The following is a 15,184-nucleotide window of genomic DNA, read 5'->3' on the forward strand; positions in this document are numbered from 1 at the left end:
AACAAATTGCTATTTTACAAGATTTGCTTGTAAGAGATTAGCTGTTTGTTTCTGGTTATTTAGAGGCCCTTCAGGCTTTCTTTGGGGATCTCATTACTTTCCACAGTGCTTCGAAAAGAGATTAAGGAGTCCTAAAGGATGCTAACAAATACATAAAACTGAATATGTTATTCTTCTTAGAAAGAGAAAGGGGAAAGTAACTAGACATATGTTGTTTTGGGGCTTTATAAAAACCCAAAATATTTTATCTATGTGAGGGTTATGACACCTAATTCTATTATTAAACATTCATGAATAATTTTCTTTTTTTTATTGGACTTTTATAAACTACTAGAACATAAATAATGAATGTTATAAAAATATTTTTTGTAATTTTTGATTACCAATTCATGAATGTCTGTGCACTATGATTTCATTAATCATCATTAGAATTGTTATCATCATTATCATAATAGTTAACATTTATTGTTATGCTCTACCCTTAGAACTATCCTGTGATTTATACTCTTCTTTCATTTAATCCACTGAATAGCTTCATGAGATTATTATTAGCCATCTTTAACTTTTCTTTCTCTATCATAGCCACATTCAATCCAACAAAATCCATTGTCTCCGTCCTATTATCCCCATTTATAAATGAGGGACCTGGAGGTCACAAAGTGAGTAAGTGGAGAAGTATAAGTGGAAACCAGGTTTATCTGACCAGAGTCCACCATCATGCCACATTCTAACATATTTTGTTTTCAAACATAAGAGATTAGAATCCAGATGGCTTCATTACTTGTTGGGAGCCATTCTGAGCCCACTAGTCAAGAAAACTCCTGGTGAGGTTAAAGCAAGTTTGCACGGTGTCTTGCCAACCAGATGATAACCGATATCCACCCCCACTCAATTATTTCTGCTTGAGCACTGACCCCTAAGGTACCTTGTTGATCAATATCAGGAGTGACTTGTCCCCTTATTCTGGCCCTGGTATGATGATTGCACCTTGTGAAGTAACTTATTGTGGGAACTTCTTCTTTTGATTATGGGAACAGACATCGTGTCTCCAGAAGGTCCTGTTTCCCTCCATACTTTCCCTTGAGCTCTGAACAAGCTAATGATCCCTAGTCATAAAAGATTGACCTTTACATGTACAATTCTATTTCTACCGTTGCGTTAGTCCAAGATGTTCCTACAGCTCAATCAACTAACCAAAAATGTCTTTCATGCCCTACCTATTCTAGAAATCATAAAAGTAGACACAAAGGTAAATGCACTCAAAAAGGCTATTCTATGTATGCGAAATAAGCTAAACTCTTTAAAGGTATGGTTGGCTTTCCGGTGCTGTAAAGAATATAACTGGAAAATCAAGTCTTGCCTGGAGACAAAGAGCCTAACCTAGAGAGAAGGACAGAAGATAAGTTAGTACATACACCTTTGCTAACTGATGGTGTGTAGCAGCCCCTTCCTTAAGGCCTACATTGTACAAACACCTTCCCTTACCCTGGCACCTATGATGAGGATGGATAAGAGTATCTACAAACCTATGACTTAATCTTCGCATTATTAAAATGTGAACACCTTGTTATTTTCTTAGTTACTCAACCTCACTATAATTAGGGCAGTTCTGCAAGAAGACTTCTGTAAAACCTGTTTCTGTACATTTTCCAAAAACATTTTATCACAGAGAGCTATCCATTGTAAAAATTTCATTTTCTGATGCCATGTTAACATTTGACCTATAAATAAAGACACCAAAACCAACAGGACAGAGATGCCTGCCTGGTGATCAGAAAGGATCTCAGGGCTCTCTCACTACCTCCCTCGCCGACACCGTCCATGCTTCAGGGACCCCTGGATCTGCCAGAGCCGGCCTCCGACAATTACTAATGTTAGTCTCTTGTTTTTTATTCCACTGGCAAGCCCTATTTCCCGTTAAGGTCTTTATATTGATTATTCTCTTAGTTTTCTGTTAAAGTAACTCATTGATAAAAACAAAAATAAACAACAACAACAAAAAAACCAAGAAAATCAAGAAAAAAACATTCATAATGATCAGAAGAGTTATCTCTGTAGTTTATATAATTACATATAGTTTTTCCTGCCTTAAAAAATACATTCAGATTAACCTTTTATTTAGGAAATCATTTCGAACCAACTGAAATCATACCAGGCCTGCACCATCTGCTTTTGAAAGTCTGAATCCATTAGGTGATCTGTTCTCCCTGCCTCTACCCTCTGCAGATCATAGCCAGCTGCTTTAATCCTCAGAATTTTTATCTCATGAAGAGCCATACACAAAAGACCATCAATTTATCTTGATATTATGATGTTCGTGATAACAGACTGTAAGCCAAATTACTTAGAACTTTGGTAGAAGAGCAAGCTTTGTATTAAGTAGCAGTAGCATGATGCAAATTTCCAAATTACTTACACATGAATTTAAATTTGCATTATATTTATAATAGCATCTTAAAATAAACCTTGGTCAAAATTTTGTAAAAAGAAATTAGAGACTATAGGACAAGTATCATGTTTAAATTTTTTTTTCTTTATTTATTTTTGAGAGAGAGAGACAGAGAGTGAGTAGGGAAGAGGCAGAGAAGAATCTGAGCCAGACTCCAGGCTCTGAACTGTCAGCACAGGGCCCATCAGAGGGCTCGAAATCACAAATGGTGAGATCATGACCTGAGCCAAATCCCAAGCAGGCTTTGCACCATCAGTACCCAGGCCAGTGNAGCAGAGATCAAGTCAAATGCTTAACCAACTGTGCCACTCAGGAGATATATCTTATGTTCTATTATATTATACTAGCAATATAAGTATGTGGTATATTATTTATATACATTTGCATATTATGGATTATATTATAGCTTATAGATATCATTTGTCACTTACACATTAAGCAAATAATTTTTATGTAGATTTTTTAGAAAGTTCTTTATAGTCTATTTGCTTACCAGATATTTTCTGTTTTAATGCCAAATTTATCAATCACTTACTTTAAAATGGGAGCTCTTTTGGTCCCAGTTAAAAAAGTCTTTCCTACCCAGACATAATAAATATATGTACATATATTTTTTCCAAATGTTTTAGAATCTTGCTTCCAATATTTCACTTTTTATGCATTTGGAAAATTTGAAAAATTTGTAATACATAAAATTCCAATTTCATTTTCTCCCTTAATGGAAATTAATTGCTGAAATCCCATTTATGAAGGTGACTTTTTTTATGCTTTCATGTTTATAGTTCTATTTTTTAGCTCTCTTTCCTGTTGTAGGAGTGATTTCATTTTCTATTCTTGTGCTAAAATATTTATTTATGTCACCTACCCTTTCGAAGAAACATCTTTCTTATTCATGGTTGTTTTTTCATGTAAATTGTATAGTCAATTTCTCAAGCTCAACATTGACTTCATTCAAATTTGGGAGACAAATGGGCATTATATGAACTCTATTAGTCAATTTGAAGAGTTGAGATATTTAAAATATACCTATGACCATGGTATATTTCTTTATTTTTTAGGTTAATATAATAAATTTTAATAAAATGTTAAAACAAGTGTAGTATGTAATTTGTTAAATATATTTATGACACTTCTATGTTATATGATATGTTATATATGTAATACATTATATATAGCATATGTGTTACCATATAAATAGATGTTATTTTGAGAAAATATGTATTTTAAGAAACATATATGTGCTGCTATCAATTACATGCAAACACACATATGCTTTAGTAAATCAAAGAAAAACAAAGTATTTTATAATATTTTATTGCAATATGTGGAAATGTAATAAATATTTATATTACACTTCTAGCAACCTTGTTAAAATCTTAAATTCTAAAAGTTTTACAAATGATTATTTTCTATTTTCACACAGGAAATAATATACATGACTGATAATTTTTTTCTTCCTCAAAATCTTTATATTGCATTTACTTTTCTCAGATTTATTGCATAATCCAATTGAAGTGGTGGCATCAGTCCTCCTCCTCATTTCCAATTTTTTTTTAATGTTTTATTTATTTCTGGGAAAGAGACAGGCAGCGTGATCAGGGGAGGGTCAGAGAGAGAGAGGGAGACACAGAATCCAAAACAGGCTCCAGGCTCTGAGCTGTCAGCACAGAGCCCGACGCGGGACCTGAACCCACGAACCGCGAGATCACGATCTGAGCCAAAGTCGGACACTTAACCTACTGAGCCACCCAGGCGCCCCTCCTTGTTTCCAATTTTACCAAATGCCCGCGAAAACATTGAGACCCCTCTGTTGAAATGGGGCAGTCTACCAGCTAGTCATAAGGTACCACCTAGAACAAATGTTCTACCCTATATGACAGAGTCAACTGAATACTTTTTTGTTTTTTGTTTGATTTTAGACTTATGCTCTTAACTGAACATGTTCAGTATTCTGGTATTTACTCCACTCTTCAATAAGATATACCATGGCCTGTTCTTGAAAATTGTGTAAAATGTAAATATTTTCCTTGCCTCTCTAAAAAATCCTTATAATTTCACATAAGTACTTGACTATTTAATTTGAAATAAATTCATGTTCTCTCTGAATTTGATACTTTTGCAAAACCCAGATGTTATTATAATTCTTTCTCTTTACAAAAACTACAGGTCTCTTTAAAATCAATTAGGAATTTTTAAGCATATGCAGATCTAAGATGCAGTTTAGAAATTATCAAAAGAGAAAACAGAAAGCAACAATAAAACAAATTACCTTTGGCTCTTTCCCATTTATATGCACTTAATGTGTAGAAATTTATTTTGTGTGGTGTGAAGGTTACTCATTTTCTGATGGTTTTAAATCTTTAAATTTTGCAAAAGGAACTCATTTTTGTGTGTTGTTTTTAGCTTTAAAAAAAGTCTTACACAAGAAACCATAGATACAGAATTAACAGAATGAGATGCTGCATGATCAGAATCTTAACGACCTTGCATAAATTCCTTCTACAGCATGTATGATTTTTCTAAGTGGCATTCTGCAGTAAATGTTTTCATATCAAAGGTGTTTTTATGTAGATACAAAGTTTTGGCCATTCTTGAATGTAGCAATTGCCAATGAGGATCCATATTCCATCTAATTTTCTGGCCCATAATGCATTGTAAAGATTTTATTTGCAATTAGGGGTCAGTAGGAGGTGAAACCTACTAGAGATACAAAAAAAAATGTAAAATCATTACTGTTCTTCTCTGCTGAAAATATGACCTTCTCGTTCAAAGAATGAAAGATAAGCAGTCTAATTGTATCTTTGAATCACAGAACTGTTGAAAATACATTTGCAAGGATAAAAGGCAATTAGATGTGCCTACTGAACCTGGTGTTTATATTACAGACCATTTCAGTTTGATTCATTAAGAGTACTATCATTATTGGAGAAAGAGATGATTAAATGATAAAATGTGTTAAGTTTTACAGACAGTGCAAAACTATTGCTTTTCCTTTCATTACTTTTGGGGTTTTCTTGTCATTATTATTATTTTTTACCCTTTTGAATAGCCAATTGTTAAGGAATAGGACATTGATATTGTCCATTGAAGTATTTTCTCCCTAATTTGAAGTTGTAGCCAGATAACTCTGCAGAGGAATGAGACTCCTTTACTGAGATGGGACAATCGGCCATTCTTCTCATAAGAATGTGAATGATTTTGCTCTGACTACTTTTAAGATTTCCAGTTAGCCACCAGCTATGCAGTTTAATCATGACGAGCTTCGGTGTGTGCTATTTGTGTGTATACCTAGGTATGTTGCATATAGCATGTTAATATATTTTGCTTTTCAATCTATGGGCCTATCATTTTTATCAAAATTGGATGATTTCTGGACATTTTCATTTGAAATATTTGGAGTACCCTCCCCTTGTTTGTTACTGGGACTCCATCTCCGCATGTGTTACATTGCTTAAGATTATACTGAGGTTTGTCCTTTTTGTGTGTGTTTTTGTCTGTTTGCTAAGATGTTAAGTCTATCACTAACTCTAGTTCACTGATTTTTTTTTCTTCTGTGACTAATCAGGTGTTTATTTCACTTAGAGAATTGTTCATTTAAAGTACTTTTTCAACTCCAAATTTGTTTTAACTTTGTATCTGTCATTTCCTTCTTCATTATGTCCATGTTTTCCTTTAAATAAATTGTATTTAATTGATGTTTTATACTGGTTTTATAAATTCTCTTTTCATTTTGGCTATTTATGTGTCTGGTTATATTAGTACTTTTTTTTTTTTTTTACTTGTGATGGGTCACATTTTTGTACATTTAGCATTTCTAATAACTATTTTTGGATGCTGGACAGTTATATTACATTATGCAGTATATGAGTTTTGCTGACTTCCCTAAAAAATGTTGGGATTTGCTAATGTACAGGAGATTAATTGACTTCCAGATTAATTTGATTTACCTGTTTTAATATTTGCTAGGATATGTCTAGGGTAATCTTCCCTCTGTATCAGCTTATTAATAAAGCTTCATTCTCTGGGGTCTGTACTGTATCTGGGGATCATTAACTACTCTCCACTCTTACTGTCCATAATTTGAATATCTCTCACTATGTCATATCTCTGACTATGTTTGCTTTTTGTCTTGTTCTATTTAATTTCAATGGTCTAGTGCTCATCAAAGACTCAAGAGGGTATCTAGTAGATGTCTGGAGCTCTCTCTCTATAGTTCCCTCCTTTCTGGTACTTCTACCTGCAAATTCTAGCTATCTCAGCTTTGAGAACTCCAATTTCTTCCTTCTAAGAATAGTGTGCTGTTTTCTGTAGGGTTTTCCACCCATGCCCCTGCAGCCCAAAAATGTCTCAGTGAGAAAACCATTATGATCACAAGACTCACTTCATCTGTTGTTTTTGTTGTTGTTTTCTCGGAAATTGGAGTTTTGCTCTGCCTACTATCAAATATCTAAAAGTAGCTGACATACCTTTTCTCTTGTTTTCTACTCATGTTTTGTGGAAGGATTATACTTGATACTTATTTTCCATCTTAGCTGAAAGTAGATATCTGTAAGTCTTTTAAGTGATATTTTATCTATAGTTATTATATACTTGGAGTGCAGAAGTTGGCAATGTATTGGATTCTTTTAGTTTGCAGATAGAATAATTACCCTATTAGTTATCACTGTTCTTTTAAAAACACAGTATCTCATGTTTTATTATCTTATGTTTTATCTGATGGTATACTTAGTGTGTTATCTACTTTAGGATTTACTCTAGTGAGATTAACAGTGCATTGATATGAGGAGAAAATTGTCTTTATTTAGGAATATATATCATGGGTCTGTTTGATTGTAAAAGTGAAGGCCTTGGATCTAGCGATGAGGGGATGAACAGTCAAAGAACAGAGGATTTTGAAGGAAGTGAAATTACTCTGATACTATAATGGCAGATGCATATCATTATATATTTGTCAAAATGTAGACAATGCACAGCACCAAGAGTGAACCCTCATAAACTATGAATTTGAGTGATAATGATGTCTCAGTGTAGCTTCATCGATTGTACCAATGTACCACTCTAATGGGGGATGTTGATAATTGGAGAGGTTCTGCATGAGTGGGGACAGGAAATACATGGCAATCTTTGTATTTTCATCACCATTTCTCTGCAAACCTAAAGCTACTATTTAAAAAAAATGAAACCTTTAAAAATGAGACTGTGTTGTTAACTTTCAAGGACCAACTCTGCCTTGGAAGTTGGCAGGAGTTGAGGGGAAAAATAGAAGTGGGTCATAGGAAGAAAGTGTTAGACTGTGTTCCCACAGAGATAATGCAGTGAAGTATCTGTAGTGGTGGGTATGGCCCAAGATCCTTTAAAAGTAGGTATGTCCCTTAACCCATTTTAAGTTGTTTGCAGGGTGACACCATAATATAGCTTTCTTTTGTATCTTCAAGTCTGTAGATGTAGGATTGCCTTGTGAAGCTGCAAGTTCTTCATTGGGCTTTATGCTTCTTACCAGTGTTAACAGATGACAGAAAAAGAATACCCTCAAGGCAGGAGATGGGTGCAATGTACTATCATCATAAGATTATAGTAAGAAGTGAACAGAGGAGTTAAAGCTCTTGAGAATTTGTAAAACTCTTAGATAAGGTATTGAAGTTAACTAACACATTTTACATCCTAAAGAACCTCAGAAGACATCTGTAGTGGTTAAACTACAAAACTTTGCTTAATAAAACTTTGCTCATTCCTCTCTTTAAATTATTTTCTTATGGTGCTTTCTTTCAGTAATACTTCTAAGTTGACTCTGATACAAATCACTTAGAAATCTATAAGCTGTTTTTTAATAAATTGATATTGAAATGTTGCCTTGCATTTGACCATAAGTNTTGCTTAATAATATATTTATATTTTTAGGGGCACCTGGGTGGCTCAGTCTATTAAGCATCAGAATCTTGGTTTCAGCTCAGGCCATGATCTCATGGTCCATGAGTTCGAGTCCCACATTGGGGTTCCGCACTGACAATCATCAGCCTGCTTGGGATTCTGTCTCTCTCCCTCTCTCTCTCTGCCCCTTCACTGTTCATGCTATCTCTCTCTTTCAAATAAACAAACTTAATAAAAAATACTTATTTTTTGATGGAAAATATAAAGCTTCTACTTTATATTGATATTTGTTGTTTTCATTTGTAGCTTTTGTGACTTTTGTCTACATTCTGAGGGTTCAAATTCTTCTGGACATACTATATGGACTTATTTCTTATTTTGATTATAGAAATTGGAAAGTAAAAATTCCACATTATTCAAAAAATGCATATTGCTTAATATGGATAAGTGTTTCACATATCTTAGAAGAAGATGATAAAACTTTAAATTTCAAAGTTCTGATTTTTTTTCATTTGCATACTCACGTATAGAATAATTGTCCTTCATAAGTTAGTTTTTCTTCCGTAAAATGAGAACTGCCATCATTTTTAAAAATGGACATTTTTTAAAGAGAATTTACTTAAAAATTTAAAAAGCTTGTAGAACACTAGTCTCCTAAATTGATGTTTAATGTATTTGGGAAATGGTACTTACTCTATCTCCTTCTAGAAGATTTACAGTGCATATTGACACATTAAAAACAGATTATAGCAATCGTGAATTACTCTGGTAAACTGAAATGTGTTTAATTTCTTAAATGCAATCTTTGCCTATCTTATTTGAATATGAAAATAATTTTTTCAGAAATAAATAAAAATCTCTGGAAACATTTTTATGATCATGTTCTGTTGACATAGGACTACACTTTGAAATCATTGTTCATAGGCATTTGCCATTTGTCATCAGGTCCCGTAATTGTATGTAACGTGTATCAGTACATTGCTCCTTTTGTGTCCATGCTCATTCCTCTCTTTAAATTATTTTCTTATGGTGCTTTCTTTCAGTAATACTTCTAAGTTGACTCTGATACAAATCACTTAGAAATCTATAAGCTGTTTTTTAATAAATTGATATTGAAATGTTGCCTTGCATTTGACCATAAGTATGCTAAAACTGCATTCATATTTCTAGATGGTTCCATTAGTTATCACAGTGTCTCACTAGACACTCTGTTTTTTTGTCCTCATTGTTGGTAATGTGATGTGTTCAAAGGCTGGAAACAGGATGAGAAAGAATTCACAGGCTATTAATATTGCTATACTAAAAATATTTCTTTTCAAATAACATCTTAGTTTCAGAAAGCACTCATTGTATTAGTTAGTCACCATTATTAAGCGCCAGAAAAATGGTGATTGGTGACATTCTTTCATTGGCAATAGAAATTGAGGGAAAGTAGGAAAAATATTGTCCCAGATGAGCACATTTTTATTCTCTATGGAAACCAAAGCAGCCATGCCAAGATCACTTATTTGGCATATGTTACTATCTGAACACCCAACTAGAAGTTAAGAATCTTTTCCCTTTTAACACTGATAGCCCTTCTGTTAGAGTTGTGTGAGGATGCCATGGTAACTTTCTCCTTTGGTCATTACCAGTTATATCTTGGCGCAAAATCAACTAGAGAATATGGCAATGTATTGGATTTTTAATTTGCACATAGAATGATTAATTAAAATTATGTTTTAGGAAAATAAGTTTCCTATTAATTACCTCTATTTTTTAAACACAGTGTCTGCTATACAAATATCCTACAGCCAGTGTGTCAGAACACCTTTATGTAGCAATGATTTTACCAGCTATATTTGGCAATTACCTTCATAATGGTTTTGTGGGAGCTTGTTCAGTTAACTAATATAAACCTATTTTTAGCTACTATAAAACTCATTTTCTTTACCACCCTGAATCAATCATTATAATTTTAATATTCAATCAACTTTTTTCAGCTTTCTCAAGTACTCATCAGTATGTAACAAACAAATTGTGTCCCTAACCCAGTTTCACCCAGAGGTATGTATGCAAAGTTGTGTTTTTTTTTTTCATTCTATATCAACCAGAAAATATTTAGAGGTACAATTTGCTTTGATATTTGGAGAATTCACTTCCATACATTGTAGATTGACACCCAAAATATTGTCTTATAACCCAAGATGACTTCTGTGGAAGATATGCAAGATGTTTTTGCCAGTCTTAAAGACAGATAGCTGGTAGTTTAGTTTTAAGTTGACATCTTTTTAGGTAAATTGTTGACATGCTAGTAAAATTGTTGAATAATTTGTTTTCACATTTCACCCCGATTTTATTTAAAAAATAAAGTGTAGAAAATTTTAAAAATGAGAATACTCATACTGTTTATTTACTCAACACATTTTGTATAAAGGTGAAATTCATTATGTATGGTTAAAGTGGTAAATTTTAGTCTAATCTGAAGCTTTTATAAGAAATATCAGACCTATTTAACCAACAATTGTACCTAAAATATACTTAATTATCTTATATTTTGCAATATATTTTGTCTCTTGGGATATCCTATTACTTTCGTGCATATGCCCAACTCACTGTTTATAAATTGTTACATATTTAATGTTTGCATATATTTATGGGAAAGCTTTATACAGAAATGGATGTTACTTGTAACAAATATCCCAAGAAAATTGAAAGCAGATTGTTTTTAATGTTTATTAATATATCCATTTAGTTTCCTTTGCCATCTTTTTTTTTTTTTTTTTTTTTTTTTTTTTTTTTAGTTTATTTATTTTGAGAGAAAGACAGAGAGAGCATGAGCACGGGAGGAGCAGGGAGAGAGGGAGAGAAAGAGAGAATCACAAGCAGGCTCCACATTGTCAGTGCAGAGGCCAGAGCAGGGCTAAGACTCACAGTGAGTTCATGACCTAAACTGAAACCAAGAGTTGGATGCTTCACCAACTGAGCCCCTCCAACCCCCCCTCTCTTTGCCATCTTTGCTGACCTATTTCATTTTGGTAATTAATTGTAATGAATTAGGGTTAAATAAGTCATTTAGGAAGATACATAAATATCTGTATCAAATATTTGAATGATGACTTGCCTGAAATTGCTATCATTCAATTTTCATAATTATAATAGTTGTCCTTACACTGAAATATACATTACCATGATATTGAAATAGCAGATACCTCCTTTTTCTCCACTGTCCTTGTTAGTTAAAGCTCAGCCATATAACACCTTTGTACTAATTAGGAAATGCACCCTTTACTCTAGGCAGATGAAACTATGTGCCAGGGTCTACAGTTGGTGAGTGAGCACTGGTTTGCATTGGAGCTCCCTCTTCCCTCTTCTGCTGCATCCTTTATCCAGAGCTGTACTTCTACAGCTTTCCCTTATGGCCCTACTCACTATGAGTACTCACGTTTTAGGAAGGCTCAGACGATGATAGTAGAGAAATTGTACAGCATGATTATTAAATTTCAGCCTTTTTTTATTCTTCTCAAGATGAAACAGCTTATAAAAGCCCACTAGCTACCTTCTATTCATAAAAAATATTGTGATGTCATATGATACATAAAATGTCTACTATTTCATAGTATATAATTTAGTGGATTCTATTCACAGGCTTGCGCAATCATCTGCACTGTCTCATTTCAGAATATTACATTACCCCAAATTAAAACCCATATTCATTACAGGCTCTTCCCTATTCTCCCCTCCCCTGGCCCCTAATAACCACTCATCTACTTCTGCTCTCTTTATATTTGCATATTCTAATATTCTATATTAATGGAATTATATAATATGTGTTCTTTTGTGTTTGTCTTCTTTCATCTTGTTTAATCTTTCAAGGTCCATCCATATTGTAGGCTATATCAGTACTTCATTAGTTTTATGACTAAATTATGATCCATTATATGAATATATCACCTTTTTTTATCCATCCATAAACTACTGGATATTTTTATTATTTCCATTTTTTTCTATTAATCCTGCTATGAAAATTCATGTACATGACTTTATAGTAATATGTATTTTAAATTATCTTGGATATATACATAGGAGTGGAATTGATCAGTCATATGGTAATTCTATCTTTGACTTTTTGAGGAATGGACAAAATCTATTTTTTTCAGCAGCTGCATAATTTTACATTCCCAACAGCAATGTATGAGGATTTTAAGTTTTCTGCTTCCTTGCCAGCACTTATTGTTATCCATCTTTTTAAATTCTAGCCATCCTAGTGTGTATGAAGTATTATCTCATTGTGGTTTTAATTTGTATTTCCCTAATAACTAATGATATTGAGCATTTTTTCATATGCTTGTTGGCTACTTGTATATTTCCTTTGGAGAAATGGCTATTGAAATCATCTGGCTGTTTTTCAGTTGGGCCAGTTTTCATTTTGTTTGTTGAGTTCCAAGTTTTCTTTATATATCCTGGATACTAGTCCTTTATTACATAAATGATTTGCAAATAATTTCCCCCAATCCTTGTGTGGTATTTTAATTTTATTGTCTGTATCTTTTGAAGCACAAAAGTAAAAATTTTTATTAAGTCTAAATTATTTGATATTTCTTTCTTGTGCTTTTGGTGTTGTTTCATTTTATTAATTAATGTTTATTTATTTTGAGAGAGAGAGCAAGCAAGGGAGGAGCAGAAAGAGATAGGAAGTGAAAGAATCCCAAGCATGCTCTGAGCTGTCAGCTCAGAGCCCAACACCAGGCTCCATCTCAGGAGGTGGATGCTTAACCTACTGAGCCACCCAGCAACCCCTGGTGTTATTTCTAAGAAATCATTGCCTAGTTCAAGGTCATGAAGATTTACATTTGAGGTTTTTTTGTTTTTTGTTTTTTATTTAAATAAGAGTTTTATTGTTTTAACTAGTTTAGGACTTGATCAGTTTGTACTTACTTTTTGTATCTGGTGTGAAGTAATGCCATAAAGGTATGTTTAAGTGTTAAAATGTCAAAGCAATTTTTAATCTGCGCCTTTGAGTTCATTGGCAAAAAAGTTCCCTTAAAAATATGGATAGTTTTTATTCTATTTACTTTCAATTGGTTTCATATTCCAGAGTCACATTTAGAACTCTGATTTGTGACAAGTGTCCTTCTATGTTACTTTACCTTTCTATTACCACTTTTTCATCTGTTTCAGATGAAAGAAAGCTACTTTGAGACTAAAGCTCTGAATGGAAAAGCCTCTTTTAATCTAGCTATTGACTTCAATCACATTATTAAGTTAAGAAGCTTTCTCAGCCTCTGTTTTTCGAATGATTTGAAAATCCAATCACTGAGAAATTTTCAATTCCCTAAGGCCTGAATTCTGGAACTCTCTTTATTTCTTTGTATTTCTACTGACATCCTGGCCAATTCTTTCAAGAACTCACATTTCTTTATTCATACCTTATTAAATTCAGAGACCAACACACACAAATGTCTTCATTTCCACTCCCTTCCCTTAGAACTGCTAGCTCAGGAGGCACATAATATGACCCAGAACTTAGTACTTATACTGATTTTTGCTTAGGTTAGGCTGCTGTTAAAAAATAAGCTTGAAATTTCAGGGATTACTATAATGATGATTGATTTATTACTCATTTTATGATCAAAATGTGGGTTAGACAATTCATCTTTAAATGGTGACCCAGATTAGGCTCCTTTATCATTTGTGGTCCCACTGTCTTGTGGGCTTGAGGTCACCCAAAGTTATTAGACCAGCAAAAAGAAGGAAGGATCATCATTCAGGACCTTTTACAATGCCCTTAACCAATTTTACCTGGAAGTTGTATGAGTCTTTTCCATCACATTTTTGGGGCAAGAATGTGCATTCACATGGACTACGGAACTGCTAGAGTATCCAAGGAATAGCAAGAGAGCAACACGTATATATTGTGAGCATGAATAGTCTCTGTCGGCCTCACAAATACATACTGGCAGACGTGTGATTTCAAATTCATCTTATAATAATTTTTCTAGATTTAATTTTGATGTAAATGTTAACAGGGAAGGGGCATTTTATTTTATTTTTGTTTTTCCAAATGAATAACTAGTTGCCTAATACTACTTACGGAATATTTTTTACTTTCCCATTTACCACACACTTGTTTCTACTTCTGAGCTTTCTATTACTTTCTATTGATTCATGTATCCAAACTAGACTGGCCCAAAATCATGGAGGTTTAGACTAGTTTTAATAACTGCTATTAATATTAGTATAAATATTAATATGGGTGTTAAATTAGTTTTAATGACTACTATAGAAATTGTGCTTTTCTCCTGCAGAGTTTCCTAAGTTACTACATAATATTCCTGAAGCATATGGAATATTTTTCATACCTTCTTTATAGGTTTATATTTGCTACACACATTAATGTGCTTAAATATCTAACTACACAGATGTTACAACATTTGGAGAAACTATTTTTATGTAAGTTTTCCAGACAATAAATGTATATATTCAAGGAAATAAAATGTATGATCTGAGTCTCAGCAAAACCAATTTTATAATTATTGATCTAACAAAAGTCTTTGCAAAACGATATACTAAAATAAATAGAAAACATCAGCCCAGACACCCTAAAGAGATTAAATCTTTCACTGTTTTCAAAATTAAAAATAAAATTTTGACATAATTTTTAGTACTAAATGGAGATTACATTGCATTTATCTAGTTGATCTAGATAATAATATTCACACTTTTACTGATTTTCTCTCTTTTTTTTTCCCTGAACATCCCTTTGAAAAGTCAGGTTTATGGAGGTGTAACTTACAGTAACATCCACTTCTTCATACATTTATTTTTTTTTTAATTTTTATTCCAGTATAGTTCACATATGGTGTTATATTAGTTCTTGGGTGCACA

The sequence above is a fragment of the Crocuta crocuta genome, unplaced genomic scaffold, assembly GCF_008692635.1.
Source record: "Crocuta crocuta isolate KB4526 unplaced genomic scaffold, BGI_CrCroc_1.0 scaffold32, whole genome shotgun sequence".
NCBI classification, from domain to species: Eukaryota; Metazoa; Chordata; class Mammalia; order Carnivora; family Hyaenidae; genus Crocuta; species Crocuta crocuta.